The sequence below is a fragment of the Nuphar pumila genome, chromosome 16, assembly GCF_984573655.1.
Source record: "Nuphar pumila chromosome 16, dmNupPumi1.hap1.1, whole genome shotgun sequence".
Lineage (NCBI taxonomy): Eukaryota > Viridiplantae > Streptophyta > Magnoliopsida > Nymphaeales > Nymphaeaceae > Nuphar > Nuphar pumila.
In genome coordinates, this window is record NC_143264.1 from 44,604,793 (window position 1) to 44,615,701 (window position 10,909).

A 10,909-nucleotide genomic window follows, 5' to 3' on the forward strand; every position below is an offset into this window, starting at 1 on the left:
GGAGAGTTTGAAGGGACTCATGCTTCATGAACAGTTTGCAAAACAATCTTTATTGTCACACAAAGAACCCTTTTCCCAGGGAGAGTTTCGACGGAAGCTCGTCCTCCTTGTAACCCTAAATGTCTTTTGTTAGGCTACCCCCGTCGTCGAGGACCCTTTTTCCAGGGAGAGTGTGATGGACTCGTTCCTCTATGATATCCTTTCAATCTTTGTTAGCGGCCCCCTTTCCATAAGAGAAGCCTAGAAATAGGGAGTTTTGACGAAAACTCTATTTCTCTTCGAAAGTTCGTTTTGCAAACACCTCCTCTTCAGGGAAGAGAGGAGTATCTTTTGTTACCCGTTCAGGTAAGGGTCAAGCCTGAGTCTCTCCTTTGGGGAAAGGAGAGGAGAATCTAGCCACGGATGTGTCATTTAGATCTTAAGTGATTTCTTTCACCAAGGATTTCGGGAATATTTTGCCAATTTGTCATGAAAAATAGTTGTTGATCTCAAAATCTTTACTGCATAAAATTGTACCTCAGAATACCTTTAGTATTACTTTCGAAAGGACAAAGATTTTGTGAAAAAGGATTCAAAATTCAAAATCTTTCTATTGGCCAACCAAAAGGATGAAGAATAAATCCGCGATATGGCCAGCAAAGAAAATTCAATGTTGTTGCAAAGCCAGAAGTGATTGATATTGATCGCAGTCAATGGCATATTTTTAAAGATCATTCTTGGAAAATAAGTAGTCGAAATATCTTGGGTGATACAGAAAAATCCACTCAATCTCCATGTCCCCTCAATCACCTAAGCTGCAATTAAATATCTGCAAAAGGGATCTCTCAACTGTCGTCAAGATGAAGGCGAAATAGACGAGTCGACCCCCGGGGCCAAAGAAGATTTGGATCATCTCCAAGATGATGGAGTTTGTGACGGATCCTTCCAGGGAAAGTTCAGATCACCGTCGAGATGAAGGTGAGTGTGATGAGCCTACCGACAAACCCTAAAAGATATTTAATTCCAGCTATCATCAAAAGATTTTCTACCAATGAGCCAATAATTGTCAAGATAATCCCTGAGAGAAAAGAAGGATCGAAACATCTCTGAGATGAAGGAGTTTGTGACGTACCCTTCCAAAAAAATAAAGAGAGAAAAATCTAGGACATCTCCAAAATGAAGGATGATGTAATTCCCGAAAAATCCAAGAGAGCTCCAATTCTGTTAACAAGAGAGTGCAGAAAGATCATCATGAGAAAAGAATCCCAGGATATCAAACTGCCGAATCTATCAAGAATCTTCTTTAATTTTGTGAAATTCTTTTATCAATATCCTTTCGCTAATAGCTCTCGCAATATCAAGAATACATTCTTTTCCGTCCATATCAAAGAAATTGATAGCCTCCTTGAAGGAAAGTCAATTGCAAGTAATTTGAATTCGAATCTTGATTCTACGGAGTTAAGCCCAGTCGGAGGTAATACTTCAGGTAGAAAAGAGGGAATATTTTTCATATATATATGTGCTTATCATTCTTGAATTAACTACAATTTTTTATCTTATTGGCAATCTTTTTAAGTTATCCTGACATGAAGTGAGAACTTGATGTTTATTTTGATGTATCCAGGCGTTGTTGTTATCCCTTTTAGGATCGGATGATGGGAGTTGTCCAAGATCCTTCCCTTCTTGTTTTGATCTGAGCGCCTGGGCTCTTAGATTAGCACACTTCCCTGTGCTCCCCGCTGTCCCACCATAGGCAGTTCCCGTTCAGGTTAAGGGTTAAACCTGAATTTTTTGCAAAAAGGTCATCTGTCTTAAAAGCCATTCAGTCTCAGCGATGAGACATCCAAGATCAATCCCTTTTCAAGCTTTAGGGAACCCCCTTTCCTCCTTTTGCAAACCCCTCTCGGATTTATTGTGCCAAATTCGAAGGTCCCATCATGGTTTCTTCATTCGAGGACTCCGTATATCGTCCCCTTTCAGGTTAAGGGTTAAGCCTGAGCCTCGTTTTTCCACGAGGTATCGTCCCCTTTCAGGTTAAGGGTTAAGCCTGAGCCTCGTTTTTCCACGAGGTATCGTCCCCTTTCAGGTTAAGGGTTAAGCCTGAGCCTCATTTTTCCACGAGGTATCGTCCCCTTTCAGGTTAAGGGTTAAGCCTGAACCTCGTTTTTCCACGAGGTATCGTCCCCTTTCAGGTCAAGGGTTAAGCCTGAGCCTCGTTTTTCCACGAGGTATCGTCCCCCTTCAGGTTAAGGGTTAAGCCTGAGCCTCATTTTTCCACGAGGTATCGTCCCCTTTCAGGTCAAGGGGTTAAACCTGAGCCTTATTCTGATGAGGTATTTCATTTGTCATCCCATCCAGGTTAAGGGCTAAGCCTGAGCCTCATTTCGATGAGGTGAATCTTCTTCTTTATTCTTTATGCTATATCTACTACCATCATTTGAACTAATTCTTTCATACCCAGTCAAATTTATCTAACTGGGGCATTTTTATAGTCTGAATTTGGTGTGTTTTTCTTTGCCACTAAGCTCGGCCTCTAACCGGCCTAGCAGCAAAGAGGGGCATCTGTAAACACCCCAAATTTTCCTCCTCATTCAGTATTCATCCATTTCATGTGTCATTGCTTATCATTGCATGAATTCAGCATATCATTGCATTGCATAGCATAGCATTGCATGTCATTACATCTCATCTTCGAGATCCAACACTCCTGTTTTCAAAATATTCAATCCAGATTTGAGTTTTAAAACTTTTCTTTCAAAATTCAATTTTAAAACCTGGGTTTTTAATCAACATTGTGTCATTTGCCAACCCCCAGGACCTTATATTTTGAAGTATTTTCTCAGAAAACAATCTGGATTCATTTCAAACTCAATTTCAATTGATTTCAATTCTCAGATGAGACCCATTTAGGTGGTGTCGCTTCTGGATTCCTTCACTTATCAAAAATCTCAAAAATCTTAGAGTCCTAATTGGATCAGGACTCTTTTTCCAGAGTCTTAGTCGGATCAAAACTCTACTTTTCACTACCTTTTTATCTGTCTTTGAAGAAAACCTTTTAAAATCTTCTGTTTTGGCCAAAATCCCAGAGTCCTGGTTGGATCAGGACTCTTCTTCAAGAGTCCAGTCGGATCAAGACTCTTCTTCAGAGTTTTAATCAGATTAGAACTCTAATCTTTCACAACCATTTTCAATCAAATCTTTCAAAATCTTTCAAAATGAGTCAGAAACTCAGAGTTTTAGTCAAAACAGGACTCTGTTCAGAGAGTCCTAGTTGGATCAGGACTCCGATCCTGATTTCAAATTTTGAAAGAATCTTTCAAAAATCTTTTCATCTATTAAAATTGTTGCGCTTTTATCAAAGAATTTTAAAATTCTGAGGTTTTATCTCAGAGTCCTGATCAAATCAAGACTCTACCCCAGAGTCCTGATCGAAGTAGGATTCTATCCAAAATTGATTTTCTCATTTCATTTTCACTGGTTTTCAAAAGCTTTGCTTAAATTCCATCACTTACTTATCATAAAATCCAACAATATAAGAGTCCTAGTTCAATCAGGACTCTGTTCTCAGAGTCTCAGTTGAATCAGAACTCTGGTTTATTCCAATATTTGTTATTATTTTAACTGTTTTTACAAGTTCTTTTAACTGTTTTTTTAGAAAATACCAAAAAAAAATCTAGAGTTTTAATCCGATCAGGACTCTGTCTCGGAGTCCTAGTCCAGTCAGGAGTCTGTTTTGAAGTCTGTTTTTATTCCATTTTCATTTATTTCTATTTGTTTTAAAAAATTAGGTCATTTTGCAGAGTCCAGTTAGTTCAGAATTCTATTTCAGAGTTCTGATCGAGTTAGGAGTCCAACCCTGACTGTGTTTTTTTGACTTATTTCACCATTTTCTGATAAAATCTTTCAAAAACCTTTCATTTGGATTTTTAAAATCTAAAATCTCAGAGTCCTGAGAGTTCAGGACTCTAACTTGGAGTTCCAGTTCTTTTGAGACCCTATTTTCAAAGATTCTGAATTTCAATTATTGATTTTAACCCCTTTTCAAAGTTATTTTTAGTGTTTATTTCAAATTTCTCAAAACCTGATGTGGGCCCACTCAGTCGGTGCCACATCCAGAGGAGTTCTAACCCAGTTGGAACTCTATGTCATTTCAAAACTTTTAATTTCAAGCTTACTTTTGAAAATCTTTTGAAAACTTTCTCAATTTCAAGTTTTAAAATCATTTTTTTTTTAAACTCAAGTAGGGCCCACTCAGGGTGGTGCCATATTTGAGTAAGTCAGGGCTAGACTAGGGTTAGTCAGTGTCTTGGCTAGTGTTAGAGGTTTAGAAGGGTCAAAAGTTATTTTAAAAACTCATTTTGAAGTTTGGATTTTAAAACTAGTGTTTTTAAAGGTTTTTAAAGAACTTTAAAAACCCAAATGTGGAAAATGCCAAGTGGCATCACATTTGGGGATTTTTTAGGATTAGCTAGGGGTTAATTAGGCATTATTTAGGATAATTTAGGCTAGGGGTATATAGGTCATTCCACCCCAAAATCGCCCCCCCCCCTTTAGAAGTCCAAAAATTTCAAAATTGCTAATTTTCAAAACCTAAAAAGTTTCTATAAATTGAGACCCATAGGAGGTCGATTTTTCCAGCCACCTTTAGAGCAAGTCTTGGAGCTTCTCTCTCCTCTCCAGCCCTTCCTCCATTGCTGGAACTCCAAGGTGAGAAATTTTATTAATTTCTTTAGTTTTATTTAATATTTTTCATGATTTAATGCTAGTTTAACCATTGGTACCATCTATTTCATGGATTCAACCATGATTCAACCTCAAGAACCATCAAGAACGGTCCAAGAAGATGATCTAACACTGTTTTTAGTGTTTTCCAGGGATTCTAATCCATTAGAATTGATTTTAGCACTATTCTTTTTATTATTAACCAATAAAACATGTGATTTACCCTTTTTATGGGTTAAATCCATGTCTTTAAAGGTAAAATCAAATTCCATCCATTGATTCCTTGATTTTATTTTATTTATTTGTTTATTTATGTTTATTTTACGTTTTCCAGCACAGAAATAATTTTTATTTACTGTTTTATGGTTTGTTTTATTGTTTTTCATTAGTTAAGGCATGATTTCTTAAGTTTCTTAGATTTCTGTGTGTTTTTTATTTTAGAACAACAAAAAGCACGCTGTTTCGGATTGAAATATTCGCTGTTAATTTCTGATTTTTTTATATGTAATGCATGCATATCTAAAGGAACTACTGTAAAAAATCAGAGGTTTTGGACCTCGGGAACCCTGTCAGAAAAATCAGACATCAAATCGGGTTTTTAAAACTTTAAAATCGTTGTTAAAATCAAGAAGGTAACTTGCTGTTATAATATTTTTCTCATCTTATATCCGATTTTAGATATGTAAAGTGCCATGGATTCATATTGATTAGATCTAGCTACTGTGAAATTTTAAGAATTTTTTATTACTGTTTAGTATTTTTCTTCTGTCAGAAACTCTGATTTTCAATTTAAAACTTGTTAGGGTTTTCCAAAACACTAATCAGACTTGTGTTGTTTATAAATCCCAAACCACAGATCCGATTCATGATCTGTAAAAAGTGAGTATTGTTATTTTTCTGTCAACTTTTCACTGTTAAAAGCTAAAATATTTTGAATGAGTTATGCTATTTATCCCTGAATTTTTAATTGAAAGTATCAGTTAGGACCAAAGTTAAAATCAATATATTCAAGTCCGTATTGTCGGATGGGTATCTCCCTGGTTTTAAAGGCTTTTTCAGATATGTAAAAAGGAAAAGTTCTTTTTTCTTGTCTATTTGATCTTTGTAAAATTTCATAGATTTCCATGGAGGTTTGATCCTTGGTTCGGGTCTTGGACTGAGACTGGTTGGTGAACTAGGTCAAAAATAGAATATTTTTAGGGTTTGATGCTATTTTCGGATTAATTTAATTCCAAAAAAAGATTTTTATAATTTTAATTTGATATTAGGGTTATAACAAGTGCAGGTACCAATTTTGAGGATTTTTAGAATCTGTTTGATGCTTGAATGGTTTGAATTGCAAAACAGGGCACCCGAAGAATTCCAAAACACTGCAAAAATCACAAAATTTGTGATATTCTTGGATTTTCGTGCATAAGCATATATTTTTAGGGTTTAATCATATTCATAATCATATTAGGATGCTTTAGGTTTAATTTGATGCTCATTTGATTCCATTTAGTGCATAAAACCTAAGTTTTTACCAAAATCTATTTCAGAAAACCCTGATTTCAAGGCCATAGTCTTGCTATCGGGGGCAATTTGGTCATTTGACCTCAATTTCGAAATCCATAACCCTAATTTTAATATTTTTAATCATGTCACATCATATTTAGTTTGATTTATCATTATTTGTATTTCAAAACTTGCATTTTACCAAATATCTTTTTGAAAACCCTGATTTCAAGGCCATAGTCTTGCTATCAGGGGTATTTTGGTCATTTTGACCCCAATTTCGAAATTTCATATCTTATCTTTCTTATTTATTCAATTTTATTTTATATTTAATCATTTTAATTTAAGGGAATCATGGCAAAAAGGCTTATATCTAGCAAAATCCAGTAATTTTTAGATATTACTGGGTAAACCTAGAAAAGCCAACATATCATCACTAACAAAGTTTTCTAGTTTTGCAGGTACATTGAAGATTTTAATTTCATGTATTGAAATTTCAATAGTGATGTAAATTAAATTAACTTTGGAATAAGAATTTACATTTCCTGCATAGAATAGGATGCATTGCATATAGTTTAATTCTGCCAATATTAAATGTCTGATGAATGCATTATTCATGCACATTCTTTATAAATTCACTATGGTCTACACGAATGGAACGTGCACAAGCTCTTATGGAGTCGACAAACTTGGTGGAATTTGTATTTATGGCCATAGTCAAAATACGAATGATACCCAGATTTGTAATCTTCGTATTAGCCACATTCAGCCTACACTCTTAGGCTAACTTCAAAATGCACTGCATTTCTCAAAAATACAAAAAGAATTTTCTCAATTCCTCAAATCCATATTCATTCATTTCATGCATTTGCCAATGCCAATTCAAATTTCAATTCAAAGAAGTTTATTTTTCTAAAAAATTTCCTAAGTCTTATTCAAAAATCGATTTTCTCAAAATATTGATTTGCCAATAATATTTCAAGTATTTCCCAAGTTCCAAATTCGATTTTCTAAGTTATATTTTCAATTTCAAAGTTTGAATTCAAAGAAATCAAGTTTTGCAAAGTTATTTCATATTTCTCAAAATCGATTTTCACAAAATCCTTATATTTCTTCAGAAATCGATTTTCACTTTCTCAAATACAGTATCTCAATCATGATTCATGATTTCAAAAGGGTTTATTTTCCAATCTTTGAAGCAAACATCATGTTTTCAAATGTGCATTTTTAGAAAATTCATAGCACATGCCTGATTCTATGTGCATTTAGAAATTAGAATATGATTTAGACAGGTTGAGTAGAGCAGAGCAGTAGATTGATCCTTGGTTCGATTACCCCTGGTAAAGGCGCCAGGAATGGTTGAATCTTGTACCGACAGGCGAGTCCCATTCTTCGGAATAATTCTGCATTTTAAAAACGGAGGCGAGTTATTTTCAAAATCTTTTTCAAAGGTCAGTTTGATTTGCAAAAGTAAAATTTTGCGATGATAACAACCTCCTAACTTAAAAAAACAAGGTCCCTGCCATTGGACGGTGACTGTCATATTTTCTTCATCCATGACATCTTTTAATTTCAGCATCTCTAGGCTTTCACTGAGATTGATTTCATCTGCCTCCCGGATGCTGGGAATATCTGCCGTAAATGTTGGACGGGGAATCATAGGTTGTGACAGCCTTTTCTTCAGGATCTTCGCCCAAGATAGTGGTAATCATTCCTCCCTTGGACCACTTTATGTACTGGTGGAGGGTTGATGGAACGACATTGGCATTATGGATTCATGTTCGTCCTAACAAGAGATTGTAAGTTGGCGGCACGTTGACAACATGAAACAGGACGATGTGCACTGAATAGTTGATAAAAATTTCTAGGAAGATCTTGCCTTTGGCAGTCTGCCCGTGATTGTCGAAATTGTAGATGGTAATGGGATCAGGCACATATTCTTCTTCCTTTAATCCCAGAGCCTTCACTGTCATTTCTAGGCAAATGTTGAGGCTGCTGCCTCCATCAACCAGCATGTGCGGGACAGTCATGCCCCTGGTCCTTACCATAATATATAATGCATTGTTGTGAAAAGAATGAGGTCTTGGCAGGTCCTCGTCTGAAAAGGTGATAGGCGCGTTAGTCATTGCCTGATTCACTATTTGCGCCATATCTTCTGGCGCAGTGTCTGGCTTCACCTTAATCTTTCTTAGTAAATCATCTAATTTTTCCTGATGCTGGGGAGAATCATGAGTTAACTCGAAAATAGAAATGTTGGAGAGCGCTGTAATAGGCTTTCAGAGGCTTTTGGCCCGCTCTTCTGCTGCCTCAGAGGTTTCTGCTTCCTCTGCTGAGGCTCCTTTTTTAAGAAATCTTTTTGGAAAAACTTGGGTTTTTCCACTCTCAACTGACATATTTCTTAAGTTAAAAAATGAGAGGATATTCCCCCTCTGAGATGCAGGTTGATCCTGATGTAGAACCATCACCTGATGTTGAAGACTTATATCTTCGCTGGAACATGGATGTATACGACTTTGCGGAAGGAATGAATGTTCTGAAATGGTTGATGCTGAATGTTTTGGGAATGGGGCGGACAAAATATCCATTTTGCCTTCCTCTTCATCTTCGATGAGGATGCTCTTATCGATGCAGTCTTGAATCAAATGCTTCAGGACGAAGCAATATTTTGTGTCATGGCCTGTCTCTCTGTGTAACTTGCAGTATTGTTCCTTGAATCTTCCCATGATTATTGGAGGATCTGCAATTTTGGGAAGCTTCACCATTACGTGAGATAGTAAATATTCTAGAACTTTTTCCAAAGGCTGGTCGAGGGGAGTGAATTTCCGATTCCTGCTCCAGTTTATGTGCTTAGGTTTTTCCTGAAGGTCCCCTTTTTGTTGAGGACCGGTCGGGAGAGGCTTGTCATTGTTCTTGAAGAACTTCCCCTTTCTCCCTCTGCTTTGTTCGGGCTTCGTGCCGCTGCCGCTGCCATGCTTGCTGCTACTGCCCTGGTCATCCTCTGGAACCTCGGCTGAGTAAGTGAAGTGTGCCTTCTTCTTTGGATTCTGGACATTTTTGGGCAAAGTGACACCTTCGTATATTCCATTTTCTACCCCCATCTTGAGCCATTCTGCTCATTCTGTCAGTTCGATGAATGACTTGGATGGATATGGGAAAAGTAGGCTTTTCAAGGGCTCGCAGAAGTTGTTAAGGATGACTTGAAGGGCATGCTCTTCAGAAATGGGATTCCTCATCTTATTACAAATGATCTTTCATTTGTGGATGAAATCTCTGGCCTTTTCATGGGGCTCCTGTTTGAGGTTGCACAAATGGTTTAGGGTGGGCAGAGCTTTCGTGTTGAACAGAAAGCGCTCGACAAACATGTTGACAACTTTGTCAAAATCCCTTAGCTCAATAAGATTGACGTGCTCGACGTACCATTTGGCAGCTATCCCCTCCAAACTGCGGAGAAAACAGAGGAAAAGGGCACAATTATCCTCACTGAACCGGGCACATTCGGCGAAAAACATGGCAAGGTGGGCCTTAGGATTTCCAGATCCATCAAACTTAATGAATTTTTAGGGGAGGTTCTCCAGATTGCTGTCCCCTTCCAAGCCGAGGTAGAAGTCCTGCCTGGTGTACGACCTCTTTCCTTTGTCCCGGATTTGCAGGTCCTTGACTATTTTGGTCAGTGCCTGGATTGAATCCTTTACGGGGGCCCCGGGTTTGTTCACTAATAATGGCTCTTCTACTGGCCTTTTGAACGGTCGCAGATGCTTCAGAATGTAAATCAGCTGCTCTTCCTCTTCAGAGACTTCTTCTGCCGACTTGGAATCCTCAGAAGTACTGTCACGCTGTACTTTCTGTTTGTTGATCTTGACGGGCTTTTTCATAGGCTTCTTCTTAATCTTGCCCTTAGTAGTTGCTTTCTTCGTGTAACGCCCCAACTTTTTATAGTAAAATTTTTGAGTAAATTTTTTTTTTTGAAATAGCGGAAGTGCGAAAAACACAAGTCGGGTGCATTACAGGGTAAAACAGAGAAGTAATAAAAGCATAGCATTCATTAATTAAAGCATTAATGTCATTAATTACATCCCATGACAAAAATGTAAATCGTCGAGGAGAGTCGCAACCTGAATAACAAGGATAGTTGATAACTAGTCAACGTTTCTTGATAGTCTAAGTGTTAATTTTGATAACTTAAAATAAGACTTGTATCACAATGAATATAGTGATTTTTCCTGAATGGCTTCGTCAAGGCTCTTTGGCCCTCGAGTATACAGACGGTTTCTCAAGCCCATCTTCAAGCCTCGAGCAAACTACATTGCTCGATCTCCATCCGATGTATACACATTTGGGCAATAGCGTTCCAAACTGTGGAACTTAGTGATGTACTCGGCGAGGGACATCTCACCCTGTTGTAGGTCCAAGAACTCTTGTATCTTCTTCGCCCTCTTGTGCTTTGGAAAGTAGGCAGTGTTAAAAACCTCTACGAATTCCGTCCAAGATACAGGACCATCCTGGAACTTGACTGCCCTGGTGGTTTCCCACCACTTTTTAGCATGATCCTTGAGACAATAAGTCCCAAAGTCCACCCGACGCTCCTCGAGCACCTCCAGTACACGGAAGATACGTTCAATCTCCCAAATCCAACTCTCAACAGCTTCTGGATCCGTCTTTTTGGAGAAAGCAGGAGGATCCATGTCCATGAATTTCTTGTAGGACATAGTCCCAC